We start from the raw sequence: 15931 nt of genomic DNA, 5'->3' as shown, positions 1-15931 counted from the left end.
ATGAAAGATGCTAGATAGGTAGGCAGGGATCAGAGCAGGCAGGGAAGTATTTAAAGTCTCAGGAGGGAATCTCAGGGTCTCGACCCATTATGGGGGTAGATTAGTAAGAGTTTTGGCATTTGGGGGCTAAAGTTTCAGGATCTGCCAGTCAGTTATGGAGTCAGAAAGTGATCCCTGAAGGTGTCGGATTTAGGAGTCCTGAGGCAGGACCTGATCTTGGGCTTTCTCTGTCTCAGTGGCTCCTAGCCTCACTGTAGATCTTTGAGGTTTCTGCTTCCTCTTCTAACCCATTCTGTCCCCTAATCTGGTCAGATCTTCTACATCTTCAAACTGTCCACTCACTTCCACCTGGTCCTTTCTACATCCCACCGTTGAGCACAGGCATTCCCTTGAAGGTATGGAAGGAATACCTCGGTTTTCTTTTTCTTTCTTTTTTTTTAATTTTTAAATTTTATTTTATTTTTTTATACAGCAGGTTCTTATTAGTTATCCATTTTATACATATTAGTGTATATATGTCAATCCCAATCTCCCAATTCATCACCCCCCCCCACCCCCCGGCCACTTTCCCCCCTTGGTGACCATATGTTTGTTCTGTACATATGTGTCTCTATTTCTGCCCTGCAAACTGGTTCATCTGTACCATTTTTCTAGGTTCCACATATATGCGTTAATATATGATATTCGTTTTTCTCTTTCTGACTTACTTCACTCTGTATGACAGTCTCTAGATCCATCCACATCCCTACAAATGACCCAATTTCATTCCTTTTTATGGCTGAGTAATATTCCATTGTATATATGTACCACATCTTTATCCATTTGTCTGTCGATGGGCATTTAGGTTGCTTCCATGACCTGGCTATTGTAAATAGTGCTGCAATGAACATTGGGGTGCATGTGTCTTTTTGAATTATGGTTTTCTCTGGGTATATGCCCAGTAGTGGGATTGGTAGGTCAAATGGTAATTCTATTTTTAGTTTTTAAAGGAACCTCCTTCCTGTTCTCCATAGTGGCTGTATCAATTTACATTCCCACCAACAGTGCAAGAGGTTTCCCTTTTCTCCACACCCTCTCCAGCATTTGTTGAGCATTCTTTCATGTGTTTGTTGGCAATCTGTATATCTTCTTTGGAGAAATGTCTGTTTAGGTCTTCTGCCCATTTTTTGACTGGGTTGTTTGTTTTTTTAATATTGAGCTGCATGAGTTGTTTATATATTTTGGAGATTAATCCTTTGTCCGTTGCTTCATTTGCCAATATTTTCTCCCATTCTGAGGGTTGTCTTTTCATCTCGTTTGTAGTTTCCTTTGCTTTGCAAAAGGTTTTAAGTTTCATTAGGTCCCATTTGTTTATTTTTGTTTCTATTTCCATTTCTCTAGGAGGTGGATCAAAAAATATCTTGCTGTGATTTATGTCAAAGAGTGTTCTTCCTATGTTTTCTTGTAAGAGTTTTATAGTGTCCGGTCTTACATTTAGGTCTCTAATCCATTTTGAGTTTATTTTTGTGTATGGTGTTAGGAAGTGTTCTAATTTCATTCTTTTACTTGTAGCTGTCCAGTTTTCCCAGCACCAATTATTGAAGAGACTGTCTTTTCTCCATTGTATATCCTTGCCTCCCTTGTCATAGATTAGTTGACCATAGGTGCATGGGTTTATCTCTGGGCTTTCTATCCTGTTCCATTGATCTATATTTCTGTTTTTGTGCCAGTACCCTATTGTCTTGATTACTGTAGCTTTGTAGTATAGTCTGAAGTCAGGGAGTCTGATTCCTCCAGCTCCGTTTTTTCCCCTCAAGACTGCTTTGTCTATTCAGTGTCTTTTGGGTCTCCATACAAATTTTAAGATTTTTTGTTCTAGTTCTGTAAAAAATGCCACTGGTAATTTGATAGGAATTGCATTGAATTTGTAGATTTCTTTTGGTAGTATAGTCATTTTCACAATGTTGATTCTTCCAGTCCAAGAACATCATATATCTCTCCATCTGTTTGTGTCATCTTTGATTTCTTTCATCAGTGTCTTATAGTTTTCTGAGTACACGTCTTTTACCTCCTTAGGTAGGTTTATTCCTAGGTATTTTATTCTTTTTGCTGCAATGGTGAATGGGAGTGTTTCCTTAATTTCTCTTTCTGATCTTTTGTCATTAGTGTATAGGAATGCAAGAGACTTCTGTGCATTAATTTTGTATCCTGAAACTTTACTAAATTCATTGATTAGCTCTAGTAGTTTTCTGATATCATCTTTAGGGTCCTCTATGTCACATCATCTGCAAACAATGACAGTTTTACTTCTTCTTTCCTTTTTTTTTTCCTCTCTGATTGCCGTGGCTAGGACTTCCAAAACTATGTTGAATAATATTGGTGAGAGTGGACATCCTTGTCTTGTTCTTGATCTTAGAGGAAATGCTTTCAGTTTTTCACCATTGAGAATGATGTTTGCTGTGGGTTTGTCGTATATGGCCTTTATTATGTTGAGGGAGGTTCCCTCTATGCCCACTTTCTGGAGAGTTTTTACCCTAAATGGGTGTTGAATTTTGTCAAAAGCTTTTTCTGCATCTATTGAGATGATCATATGATTTTTCTTCTTCAATTTGTTAACATGGTGTATCACATTGATTGATTTGCATATGAAGAATCCTTGCATCCCTGGGATAAATCCCACTTGATCATGGTGTATGATCCTTTTAATGTGTTGTTGGATTCTGTTTGCTAGTATTTTGTTGAGGATTTTTGCATCATATTCATCCATGATATTGGTCTGTAATTTTCTTTTTTTATAGTATCTTTGTCTGGTTGTGGTATCAGGGTGATGGTGGCCTCATTGAATGAGTTTGGGAGTGTTCTTTCCTCTGCAATTTTTTGGAAGAGTTTGAGAAGGATGGGTGTTAGCTCTTCTCTAAATGTTTGATAGAATTCACCTGTGAAGCCATCTGGTCCTGGACTTTTGTTTATTGGAAGATTTTTAATCACAGTTTCAATTTCATTGCTTGTGATTGGTCTGTTCATATTTTCTATTTCTTCCTGGTTCAGTCTTGGAAGGTTATACCTTTCTAAGAATTTGTCTATTTCTTCCAGGTTGTCCATTTTATTGGCATAGAGTCACTTGTAGTAGTCTCTTAGAATGTTTTGTATTTCTGCAGTGTCTGCTGTGACTTCTTTTTCATTTCTAATTTTATTGATTTTAGTCCTCTCCCTCTTTTTTTTGATGAGTCTGGCTAAAGGTTTATCAATTTTGTTTATCTTCTCAAAGAACCAGCTTTTAGTTTTATTGATCTTTTCTATTGTTTTCTTTGTTTCTATTTCATTTATTTTTGCTCTGATATTTATGATTTCTTTCCTTCTACTAACTTTGGGTTTTGTTTTTTCTTCTTTCTGTAGTTCCTTTAGGTGTAAGGTTAGATTGTTTATTTGAGATTTTTGTTGTTTCTTGAGGTAGGCTTGTATTGCTATAAACTTCCCTCTTAGAACTGCTTTTGCTGCATCCCATAGGTTTTGGATCGTCGTGTTTTCGTTGCAATTTGCCTCTAGGTATTTTTGATTGCCTCTTTGATTTCTTCTGTGATCTCTTTGTTATTGTTTAGCTTCCATGTGTTTGCGTTTTTGACTGCTTTATCAATTCCCTGTAATTGATTTCTAATCTCATAGCATTGTGGTCAGAAAAGACGCTTGATATGATTTCAGTTTTCTTAAATTTCCTGAGGTTTGATTTGTGACCCAAGATGTTATCTATCCTGGAGAATGTTCCATGTGCACTTGAGAAGAAAGTGTAATCTGCTGTTTTTGGATGGAATGTCCTATAAATATCAATTAAATCTATCTGGTCTATTGTGTCATTTAAAGCTTGTGTTTCCTTATTAATTTTCTGTCTGGATGATCTGTCCATTGGTGTAAGTGAGGTGTTAAAGTCCCCCTCTATTATTGTGTTACTGTCGATTTCCTCTTTTATAGCTGTTAGCAGTTGCCTTATGTATTGAGGTGCTCCTATGTTGCGTGCATATATATTTATAATTGTTATATCCTGCAGAGGAGACTCTGCAGCTTTGAATTGGGCTTGTGGTCTAAATATCCTCTCAAATTTTCCTGATTTTCTGGGTTTGCGTGGTTGGTGTGGCTCTTGGTGAGGGTCTTTAGGTCACTGGCATTCTGTGTTGCAAACTATTGGTCTTTGTGTTTCCTCCCGTTCATGCCATCTTCATGTAGGAGGCTCAGCCAGGTTGGCCTGGGTTGCCTTGTTGCACCTCCTCTGCTGTTCTGCAGTATTAAATTGGGGCCTCTAAGGGAACATTTCTATCTCTTCGGGCAGCCCAGCCCTGCCCAGATTTTATCCCTAGCCTGCAAGTCCCTCCAACCACTCCTATGATTGTGGTTGGACCGCTGCCTTTCTCTTTAACTTCATTTCATGCCACTTTCCCCAGCCTCGTGGGACCTCTGTTTCCCGAACTCACCAAGGTTATTCCTGCCCTAGAGTCTTTCCTTCCCTATTCCATCTGCCTGGAAAGCTCTTCCTCTAGACCTTCTGGTAGCTGGCTCCTACTCACCATTCCAAAGTCCCTGAATCTTCCCTTGGGTTCAGCATCAATAAATTAAATGAACACCTAAGTTATATGGGTCCTGCACACCAATCAGAAGAAAGGCTAAACTCCTTCTAAAACAATAAGGGAGGGCAGGCAAGCCAGCCTAAAAGACAAGAGAGAAGTCTGTAGCACCTTCTCACTCCTGAAGAACAAAGGAGCAATAGTTTCACCTGAGCATATTTGATACCTCCTAAGCTGTGAGTCCTTTATGGCTCTGTTATGGTCTGAATGTTTGTGTTCCTCCAAAATTCATATGCTGAAACCTAACCCCCAAGGTGATGGTATTAGGTGATGAGGCCTTTGGGGGTGATTAGATCATCTGAGCAGAGCCCTCATAAATGGGATTAGTGCCCTTATAAAAGAAGCCCAAGGAAGCTCCCTTGTCCCTTATACCATGTGAGGTTACAGCAAAAAAATGGCCATCTAGGAAGCAGGCTCTCACCAGACACCAAACCTGACAGCACCTTGGTCTTGGACTTCCCAGCCTCCAGAAAAATAAATTTCTGGTTCATAAGCCACCCAGTCTATGACATTCTCTTAGAGCAGCCCAAACAGACTAAGAAAGGCTCCCAATTTCTAAACTATTACTCTGAGTAAAGGCATGCCTGATAGAGAGAGGGCTCCACACTGAGGACTCTCAGAGATGCTGTAATGGGACCAGGAGACCTGAGGTCCAGGGTGAGGAGCATCTGCCTTTCTGGAGAGGATGATTTTTGAGTCTGGAGACATTTTTTTGTGGTCTCAGCAAGTCATCAGTTCTGTGTTACCTCTTGTCACTGAGTCACATCCTACTAGAGTTATCTTTATTCCAGACTGGCCGATATTGGCTTCAATAATATCGCAACCAATCTGTTGTTTCTACTGAGTCATTTACCTGATCTGTGACTCTGAGCAAGTCATTTCTGTTTTAACTTCTTTGCCTGTAAAGATGGGGATAATGTAACCATCTCAAGACATTACTGGTGTTGCTGCAGTGACCAGGTTCGAACAAGAGGAAGTACTTTGAAAGGGTTAATTAAGCATTACATGACTAGGAGGTAGGATTATTAATTACTTGCATTTTGTCAGATCACAACAATTACAACCCAACCCAATAGTTAACAGCAGTGTCTTCCAAGTCCCGCTGAGTGGGAGGCCTGCCAGTCATCAAAACATATTAGAATCAAGGCTTACCCAGGCAGCTACTTCTGGGCTCCATAACAGCACGTGTTTTTCCTGTACTTGGTGAGGGCCCGTCCTTGCTGGAGTAAGTGAGTACACTGGCTCTCCTCCTAAGTCCTGCCTTTCCCCAAATAACTTTCCATCCTCTATTTCACTTTCCTTTCTTCTTCTTGCCCATCTGTTTCCCTTCCCTATTGATCACTCACTCAAGCAGCCCCGCCCATCATCCTGATCCCTTCCGTTCATTACCTCCTCCTCTCGTTAGTCTCCCCAGCCGCTCACCCTCCTCCCGACCCAGCCACTTTTCTTTGCACGTCTTTTCTGTCGCGTCCCTGTCCAGAAAGCCCATTTCACCCAGCGGCACCCTCTGTGCACCAGCCTCTCTCCCTCCTCTCATCCCAGCCGTTCCTGACAGCCGTTTCCGGTGCATTGCTCAGGTTCCCAACAGCAGACGTTGCAAGTTCAAAGCTGGCAGGAGCGCACGGGCTTCATGTGCGCCCACGGGTGGGGGCCCAAGGGGCGGGGCGTCGGGAGGGCGGCGCCGCAGCCCCTGAGAAACAGACAGATCCGATTTCCCTGGGGCTCAGCCAAGCAAGGTGACCTATCAGTCGGTACCAGCTGGAGCCCGAAGTTTTGCGTGTTGCGTGTGGCAGGGCCTGGCGCTGAACCACCCCTCCCTTGGGCACACCTCACATGTCTACATCTCCTCCAGAACTGGCCTGGGTCAGTCTCTCCTTCAGAACCTGCCCTTGAGAGGATTTACTGGAAGGCAGTGTGACAAGGCAAAGACCACGCAAGCCGGACCCAGTGCCCATTCATGGGAACGTCCTCCTTGTTCATGCTCTCTCCATAAAATAACTAATTTTATAATTGTTTTTATAATTGTTAAATTATACTTGTTACAATTAAAGTGATTATTTAAGGAATGCACTGAATATGCTGATAGTGGAATTGTATTTCCACAAGCACCAGCAGAATTTGCTCTCTTAAAGGCCAAAATTTATCTCCTAAAGCAGCCCATCAGGTGCTGGATAATTCAAGAGAAAACTCAGCAGAGGCCTAGGGCACTTCCCAGGAAAGATTACACTTTGAACACAGTCATAAAATTTTGCTCTCTTTTAAAACCCCACTAAAAGTACAGGAAAGGGATTTTCCCCCCTAAGGTACTATTTGCAATATGGGTGAAAGTGAGAGAAAGTTAGGAAATAGGATTTCCTCATCTATCCTGGGCCAAAATGTATAATGTGTCCCCATCTCTTATGCTCTGTTGCCCCTCTGGCACCATGCTGAAGATTTCCTGATCCCTTAACTGAGTTTCAAGGGATTTTTTTTTAAGGTATAAATCCTCAGAGATGGTGAGAAAAAAGAGGTGATGACAAAATTTTGGAAACTAAAAAATAGATGGACAGGTATTTTATGACTTAGGAGACCTAAGTAAGCAGAAACCTAACCCTTCAGGGTAAACAAAGAACTGCCATGACTAAATGGCAGAACCCTTAAAAGGCCTAGGAATTGGTGGTTCAAGATATCTCTGGAAGTGGGAGGGGGACGGAAAATAAAAGAAGATTGGTTGACAGCTGTTGAGAAAAAGATTTCTAGATCCCTTCCCTAACTCTCTACTGCTCTTCTCACTGGGCAGAAGACAAGAGATTTGTCTGGTGAAGGAAAATTGAGGGTTCTTCAGGCACACTTGAAAGCAGGCATACCATAAAACAACCAGAAGCTTAAGTGCTCATATGCACAGTAAATGCCTGGTCAGCCTACCCCCACCCCAAGGTCTTCTCCCACTGGCTCCCCAAATGCTGCAACCCCGGCCTTTATTCTCTCCAGGGAATTGGAGAAGTTCTCTAGGACATCTCACCAGCCAATAAGGAAAGAACTGAAGGTCTTGACATCTGGAGTTCCCAACAAACAGCCTAACGAGATCAACCCACAATGAAGCTCCCAGCTGCCAAGCTCTATCCACTGCTCAGAACTTCTGATCAGCTGTCAGTCCTCCACTGTTAAACTAAGTCCTGTCCTACTGTGAATAGGACTGACCTGTACAACCAACCAAATTCCAAAATCAACAGCCACTACATAAAGTAAAGGATCAGAAGTCAAATGACTTTGGTCTTCAAAAGAACATCTTCAAAATATTGATTAAAAAATTCCCAACCTAGAATTCTATATCTGGCCAAACTAGGAATCCAGTGTGAGGGCAGAATTACACATATATAGACATAAAGATATCAAAAGTTTACTTTCCATTCATCCTTTCTCAAGAAGCTATTGGGATATGTTAGGGCCAAGACTAAGGTAAAGTGAGGTGCTTTCTTGCTTTGGTTGCAAAATTTAAAAGAGCATCAAAAAATTTAGTCATCAAGATAAAAAATATTTTAGTGCAATATTAAAAAAAATAAAATTAATGCAAAAAAAATCCATGATGAACAAAAACATCAAAATGTTGAATAAAGACAAAATCCAGCAGGGCTGGGATTAAGGTGAGGTGAGTGAGGCCAAGTCATGCAAGTGCAGGATGGGAGCCCATCTTCATTAAACATTTTGATATTTCGTTGGTTATATACATCAGCCCTACTTAAAGTGGGACAGGACTACATAGGGTCATGAATACAAGGAGGTGAATATCATTGGGGATCACCTTGGAGCCTGGATATCACAATAACAAGAATTATGCTATTATTTTATTAGGTGAAAAGGGGGTATAGGATTGTGTGTGTCTGGTTGGTGGAAATGAGAGTTAAACCCTCATCTTCCTTGGAGGGTAGTCAACAGGTAATACTGCCAAACAGAAGAACCCAGAAGTAATATTAGCATGTTATTAAAAGACATGGTGTTAAATACTGGAGAAAATGGTTAAAAGATTTGAAAATCATTCCCTCTGGGGAAGGGGAAATGAGCAAGGCAGGGAGGGGCCCGGGGACTGCTATTTGTCTTAATGTTGTAGAATAGTTGACTCTTTATGTGCATATATGACTAATAAAAATATTAAAATAAGTAAATCAGTGTTCGAGATTTCAAAAAAAATAGACTCCACAGTACTCATCATGGGGGACTTCCCTGGTGGCACAGTGGTTAAGAATCTGCCTGCTAATGCAGGGGACATGGGTTCGAGCCCTGGTCCAGGAAGATCCCACATGCCATGGAGCAACTAAGCCCAGGCGCCACAACTACTGAGCCTGCGCTCTAGATCCCGTGAGCCACAACTGCTGAGCCCATGCACCGCAACTACTGAAGCCCACGTGCCTAGAGCCCGTGCTCCACAAGAGAAGCCACCGCAATGAGAAGCCCACGCACTGCAACGAAGAGTAGCCCCCGCTCACTGCAACTAGAGAAAGCCCATGTGCAGCAATGAAGACCCAATGCAGCCAGAAATAAATAAATTAAAAAAAATAAAGTGCTCATCATGGGAAAGGCAGAAGTCTATTGGACTTCATTACATGATGTCATGATTCAGTATTAGTTTTACTTTGGATTACATATAGAGGTGGCGGCCAGCGTTGTCTCAATGCTAGGGCGTCTAATAATTTCCCTTAGCTTGTATTTCACAGGGGAGATAGCTGCTCTATCTCATGTAACCCTCACAACTACATAGCAAGACATACAATATCCCCAGGTGAGGGATACTGATGGATGAGGGGAACTGAGGCTCAGAAAGAGAAAGTAACCAGTCAGAGCTAATCACTCCATAGTTAATGGCATTTGGGTAGACTGGGTACCAGATCTTTTCAGTGAGACCAGTTGTTTTTTTTTCTTTGGCCATTGGGAGCACAGGGTCTTAACCACTGGACCTGCAGGGGAGGTCCCTGACCAGGAAACTGGTGTTAGCTCTTTACCCTGTAGCTGCATATTGGTCTCCTCTGGCCATATCCCCACTTTTGCTGCCTAGTTCTGGTTTGATTTGCGTCACCGTTCCAAGTTCGTGGAGGCAGCTGCTCCCTGACAATGTGAGGGTCCTCCACCTCTCTGGCTGCACTTAAAGCCAGACTTCCTGCCTCAACTACGCTACGCTCTTGCTCTTGCCTTTTCTGGGCTGAACTACAGATCCCCACATCTAGGCAGCCTGGGGGCTGCCCTTTAAGTTCCCTGCAGTGCTGCCCATTACTTCGTGGAGGGCTAATACAGCTAAATTTAGAAGGATCAAGGGATTGTCTGATTTGAGGCAAAAAAGGGATTTTTTTCCCCTGCCCACAAACTGAGTTCTACCTGGAAGGCTCTGCCCCTGTCCAGGTGGGGCCTTTGCACCTGCCTTTCCTTGTCCACGTGCAGTGTGGTAGCTCTGTTTCTTGACACATAGATGGGATCTTGTATCTTGGCTGGGAATGTCTTGTGTTCTGCCGTTCCCTTGTTGCTCAAAGCCCATTTGTTTCACCCTGGGAAATTCACTCAAACCAGCCTTATCGTTCAAATAAATATACATTCCTCAAGAGCCCTTTCATGTCTTATCTCTCACTACTTACATGCCAGGTTAGTATTCTGGAGCCCCAGACTGTTTGATTAAGACAAAGTGCCTAATTTGATTAAGACAATGTGCCTAATTTGATTAAGACAATGTGCCTGTTTGATTAAGAAAAAGCGCCTAAGACAATGAGCCTAATTGCTTAACTATTTCCTTTCTCAAGATGTGGATACATGGCTGGGTTAGAATTCTGTTTTGAAAAGGCTGGGCCCTACCAAAAGGGAGGGGCTAATCTTTGTGATGGACTAAGCATCTGGCTGACCAAGTGGCCCCTAAAGTTGGAGGACAGTTAATGAGGCTCAGAGAATAGGAAGCAACCAGTGAACCATGGTTAGAATCTGTGACAAGGACTGTCACTTCCAGGATGGCCCCACCTCCAGGCATTATATCCCAGCAACAAAGCTTTTACCTCAGATGGGGCCTGCTTTCTTCCCCACCCTTTCCATTTGCTTTTCTTCCCAGAGATAACCTGAAGGAACAAAGTCTGTCCATAAAACACCCCTTGCTCCCCACTAGTCATACCTGAGTAATCAGAGTGTATAGTCCTCCAAAGGTCTGGATTGAGTTGTCTAGGAGAGGGGCCAGCTTCTGGCAGAAGGGCCCCCATACCCCCATGCATGTTCACTGTGATACCGCCCCTTCTCTGGTTTGTCCCCATATCTGAGACTTAGCTAGAAACCTGCTTTCTTGGAAGGTTTGAGGGGGGTTAGATTTCCAGGACAACTGCCATCCTCATTTTTTGCGGACCTGGCTTCCCTTTCTCCAGGGGCTTCCCTCCAGGCATGGAGATACTAGAACTGGGGCTTGCTGAAGGATCCAGGTCTGTAGAGATAGACTTACCTGTGCTTCTACTTTGAGCCCTGAGAAGTGTCCTGAGTGGTTCCAGTTGCTCCCAACTCCCCAGCCCTGAATGTCCCTTCTTGGAGGTCAAAGTCAAGATGTATAGTGAAAAGAGCATGGGCTTTGGAGTCAGGTAGACCTGGGTTCAAATTCTGACTCCACCACTTTCTAACATCATCTCCTAGCAGACTCTGAGCCTCCCCTTGGACTCAGGGTTCTGTCCCCCTCAGTTAGGGGTGGCCTTCTCTCTGCAGAGGGCTTTGTTTCCTGGTGCTGTTCCTTCATCCTGGTCTTAAAGCAATCTCAAATCTAACCCTTCTTATGATATGTGCTTGTACAATGGTACAATGATAAGCACTTTTTTCTTTTGGCCGTGCTGCGCGGCTTGTAGTATCTTAGTTCCCCGACCAGGGGGATTGAACCTGGGCCCTCGGCAGTGAAAGCACAGAGTCCTAAACACTGGACCAGCAGGGAATTCCCAAATAAGCACTTTTGAGCATTGTTTTACCTAATTCTCAAAATGGCAGTGTGAATTATGATTCTGATACCAATTACAATGTTTTTTCCTACACCACCAAGCAGTGCGCTGACACCAACTGGGTGTCTTATAATTCAACCCAGTTCAGACATTATCTACCTGGAGATAGTGTCGGATCCCACAGATTAAGAGCTCAGTCCTACAAGACTGACCCCCCCCTCCCCGCGCCCCTGCCCCAGATGCTGTTGGGAGTCCAGGTTGTCACTTGTGCTTCTCACCAGCCAGTTATAAATTGAAGGTTCCCACAATCCCTGCCTTTGGTTTGATTCATTTGCTAGAACAGTTCCCAGAACTCAGAGAAACATTTTACTTACTAGTTGCTGGTTTATTATAAAAAGATATAACTCAGGAACAGCCAGATGGAAGAGATGCAGAGGGCAAGATATGTGCGTAGGGGCACAGAGCTTCCATGTCCTCTCCAAGCGAGACACTCTCCCCAAATCTTCATGCATTAACCAACCTGTCAGCCCCTGTCCTTCTGAGGTTTTATGGAGGCTTCATTACATAGGCACAATTGATTAAATCATTGGCCGTTAGTGATTGATCTCAATCTCCAGGCCCTCTCCCCTCCTCCCCTCCTTGGAGGTCAGGGAGTGGGGCTGAAATTGACAACCCTCTAATCACTTGGTTGGTTCCTCTGACAAACCAGCTCCCCCATCCTTAGGTGACCTAGCGGCGGTCCAAAGGTCACCTCATTAATATAACAAAAGATACCTTTATGGCTCTCATCACTTAGGAAATTCCAAAGAGCTCTGTGCCAGGAACAGGACAAAGACTGAATGTATATTTCTTTCTTTTTTGTTTTTAAATCTTTATTGGAGTAGAGTTGCTTTACAATGTTGTGTTACTTTCTACTGTATGGCAAAGTGAATTAGCTATACATATACATATGTCTCCTCTTTTTTGGATTTCCTTCTCATTTAGTCACCAGCATTGAGGAGAGTTCCCTGTGCTATACAGTAGGTTCTCATAAATTATCCATTTTATACATGGTATCAATAGTGTATATATGTCAATCCTAATCTTCCAATTCATCCCACTACCCACACCCCCTTCCCCTTTGGTATCCATACATTTGTTCTCTAAGTCTGTGTCTCTATTTCTGCTTTGTAAATAAGATTGTCTATACCAGTTTTTTTCAGGTTCCACATATATGCGTTGATATATGATACTTGTTTTTCTCTTTTTGACTTACTTCACTCTGTATGACAGTCTCTTGGTCCATCCACATCTCTACAAATGGCACTATTCCATTCCTTTTTATGGCTGAGTAATATTCCATTGTATATATGTGCCACATCTTCTTTATCCATTCCTCTGTTGATAGACATTTAGGTTGCTTCCATATCCTGGCTATTGTAAATAGTGCTGCAATGAACAATGGGGTGCATGTGTCTTTTTGAATTATGGTTTTCTCTGGGTACATACCCAGTAGTGGGATTGCTGGGTCACATGGTAGTTCTATTTTTAGTTTTTTAAGGACCCTCCTTCCTGTTCTCCATAGTGGCTGTATCAATTTACATTCCCACCAACAGTGCAAGAGGGTTCCCTTTTCTCCACACCCTCTCCAGCATTTATTGTTTGTAGATTTTTGTGGTGATGGCCATTCTGACTGGTGTGAGGTGATATCTCATTGTAGTTTTGATTTGCATTTCTCTGATAATTAGTGATGCTGAGCATCTTTTCATGTGTTTGTTGGCCATCTGTATGTCCTCTTTGGAGAAATGTCTGTTTAGGTCTTGCACCTATTTTTTGATTGGGTTGTTTGTTTTTTTGATATTAAGCTGCATGAGCTGTTTGTATATTTTGGAGATTAATCCTTTGTCAGTTGCTTTTTTTGCAAATATTTTCTCCCCTTTTGAGGGTTGTTTTTCGTCTTATTTATGGTTTCCTTTGCTGTGCAAACACTTTTAAGTTTAACTAGGTCCCATTTGGTTATTTTTGTTTTATTCTCATTACTCTAGGAGGTGGGTCAAAACAGATCTTCCTGCAATTTATGTCAAAGAATGTTCTGCCTATGTTTTCCTCTAAAAGTTTTATAGTGTCTGGCCTTTTTAGGCCTTTAATCCTTTGTGAGTTTATTTTTGTGTATGGTGTTAGGGAGTGTTCTAATTTCATTCTTTTACATGTAGCTGTCCAGTTTTCCCAGTACCACTTATAGAAGAGGCTGTCTTTGCTCCATTGTATATTCTGGCCTCCTTTGTCATAGATTAGGTGACCATAGGTGCATGGGTTTATCTCTGGACTTTCAATCCTGTTCCATTGATCTATATCTCTGTTTTTGTGCCAGTACCATATTGTCTTGATTACTGTAGCCCTGTAGTATAGTCTGAAGTCAAGGAGTCTGATTCCTCCAGCTCCATTTTTTCCCTCAAGACTGATTTTGCTTATTATGAATCACAACATCACAGAAGTTAATGTAATTATTCCCATTTTACAGGTGAGACTGAGAACTCACTAAGATAACTTGTGCAGAATCACACAACTTTTAAAAGGCAAGACCACTGGTACCCAGATCTTCAAGGCTTGAAAGAAGGCAAAACAGCATAATGGAAAGAAATAAAGCTTTGGAGGCAGATACCTGAGCTCAGTTCCTGCCTCCGTTCTAGCTGTAGTGCTTGTGTAACTTCCCTAAGCTTTCTCAGCTTCACTTTCCTCTTCTGTCAAATGAAATTGTTCTGGAGAAGAGTTTTGAGAATGAAATGAACTGGTATATACAAACTCCTGTCACACAGCACCAAGAAGCATTAGATTTCACCCCCACCCCCTCCATCACCCCACCTTCTAGGCCCAGGCTCAGTCATCTTCCCACGACATCATGCTGTTCCCTGCCCAGGATGGGAAATCAGGCAGGAATACAAATAAGTATGACAGAAGAGAGAAAGCAGTAAGTACTCTACAAGCAGACAAGCTTTGCGAGGATGACCAAGCAGGACTTCATGGAGACAGTGGTATTACATCTGGACCTGAAATGTTTTGTCAGATTTCAAGAGATGGTAAAAAGATGGGAGGGTCCCAAGATTCCACATCTGGTAACTAGATAGGGAGTGGAGTGATGGATGTGTAAGTATTCTGTAGATGAAAGGGCTGCACAGTGTGTGAAATGGCGTTATTTAGGTCGTGCCTATGCACTAGGTTCTAGGCTAGCCCTGGGCCACTGTACTTGAGCTCATACTCCAGGCTGAGAGGCTGGACTGATCGCTCCCCCACTGAGCTCCCCACCTCCATCTGATGGTCAGCAGGAGCCCAGGCCCCAGCTGGAGGGGCTGACAGTGGGGCAGCCTCAACAAGGCGGTCTCTCCTTCAGAAGGGATAGTGGGGATAGGGGCTGGGGAATGCTGCAAGGGCAATGGGCAACCTTATTTCCACCCCCTGGAAAGCTGGCATGAGAGAAAAATGTCCAATATCTTACTTTCCACAACTCCGACCAGCTGGGATTCTATTTTTAACCAGTGCTGTCTTAGTGGACAGCTTGGAACGCCTTCGCCACCCTCTTCTTCCTTCCTCCTGCCTCTTGCAGCCCAGAGCCCTGTAGAAAGGATGGATGGGGGCAGCTTAGCATTGGTAAAGAGAAGACCACTCTCCTTTCTCACTGCCCTTCACTCCATCCAGCCTTTGTCCAGCATAGTGGGGGGATTTTAGAGATATTATTGGCTGAGAAGCTAATGAGGCTTAAATTTCAGGGCTCCTCATTGCACAGGTCTCTTCCAAAGGCCCTGGTCAGTGTCCTAGCAATTTTGTATCTGTAATTTCATTTTTTTATTTTTTCTTAAAAAAGGGCACCCAGTTTTATAAGCTCCAGGCCCCACAGAACTTGGGTCTGCCCCTTGATGGGTATGGCGTCTCTCCAACCTCCAGCTCAGTGCCTACTTCAATAGGATTATTTCTGCCTTGGTCCAATTTATTGTATTACCTTGAGCAGCTTTCTGTCTTGCTCTGGGTCTCAGTTTCCCCATCTATTACAAGATGAAGTGTCAAGGAGCCCTCTCCCAGCATACCATGCCTCTGTTTATTTATGTATGTCCCCTTGGTCAGGTCATCTGTTCTTCCTGTTTGTCATTATGTGTGTGGAGGGCTGATGTTGCTGTCTCTGCCCCTCTCTGGGGCTGGATCAGTCTTATAGTCAAGAGGGAGGCTGGGCTCTGGGACTCCTATTCAGGTCCACGTCCCTGTCTCCCCACGCTACCTCTCCTCCTTGCTGCTGGCCAGTAAGGGTGTTTCCATGGGGAAGAGTGCATTAAAAAGGCCCTACTCTTTAATTAATTCTGTATGCCTGTCATGTTCTGACCCATGGTGTTTCAAATACACATGGAATAAACTGAGTCTTGTCATACACTGCTTCCTCTTTTCATTAAAATTTTA

Source organism: Balaenoptera ricei, chromosome 8, assembly GCF_028023285.1.
Source record: "Balaenoptera ricei isolate mBalRic1 chromosome 8, mBalRic1.hap2, whole genome shotgun sequence".
In the NCBI taxonomy this organism is placed as follows: Eukaryota; Metazoa; Chordata; class Mammalia; order Artiodactyla; family Balaenopteridae; genus Balaenoptera; species Balaenoptera ricei.
Note: the sequence above shows the minus strand (reverse complement) of the source record.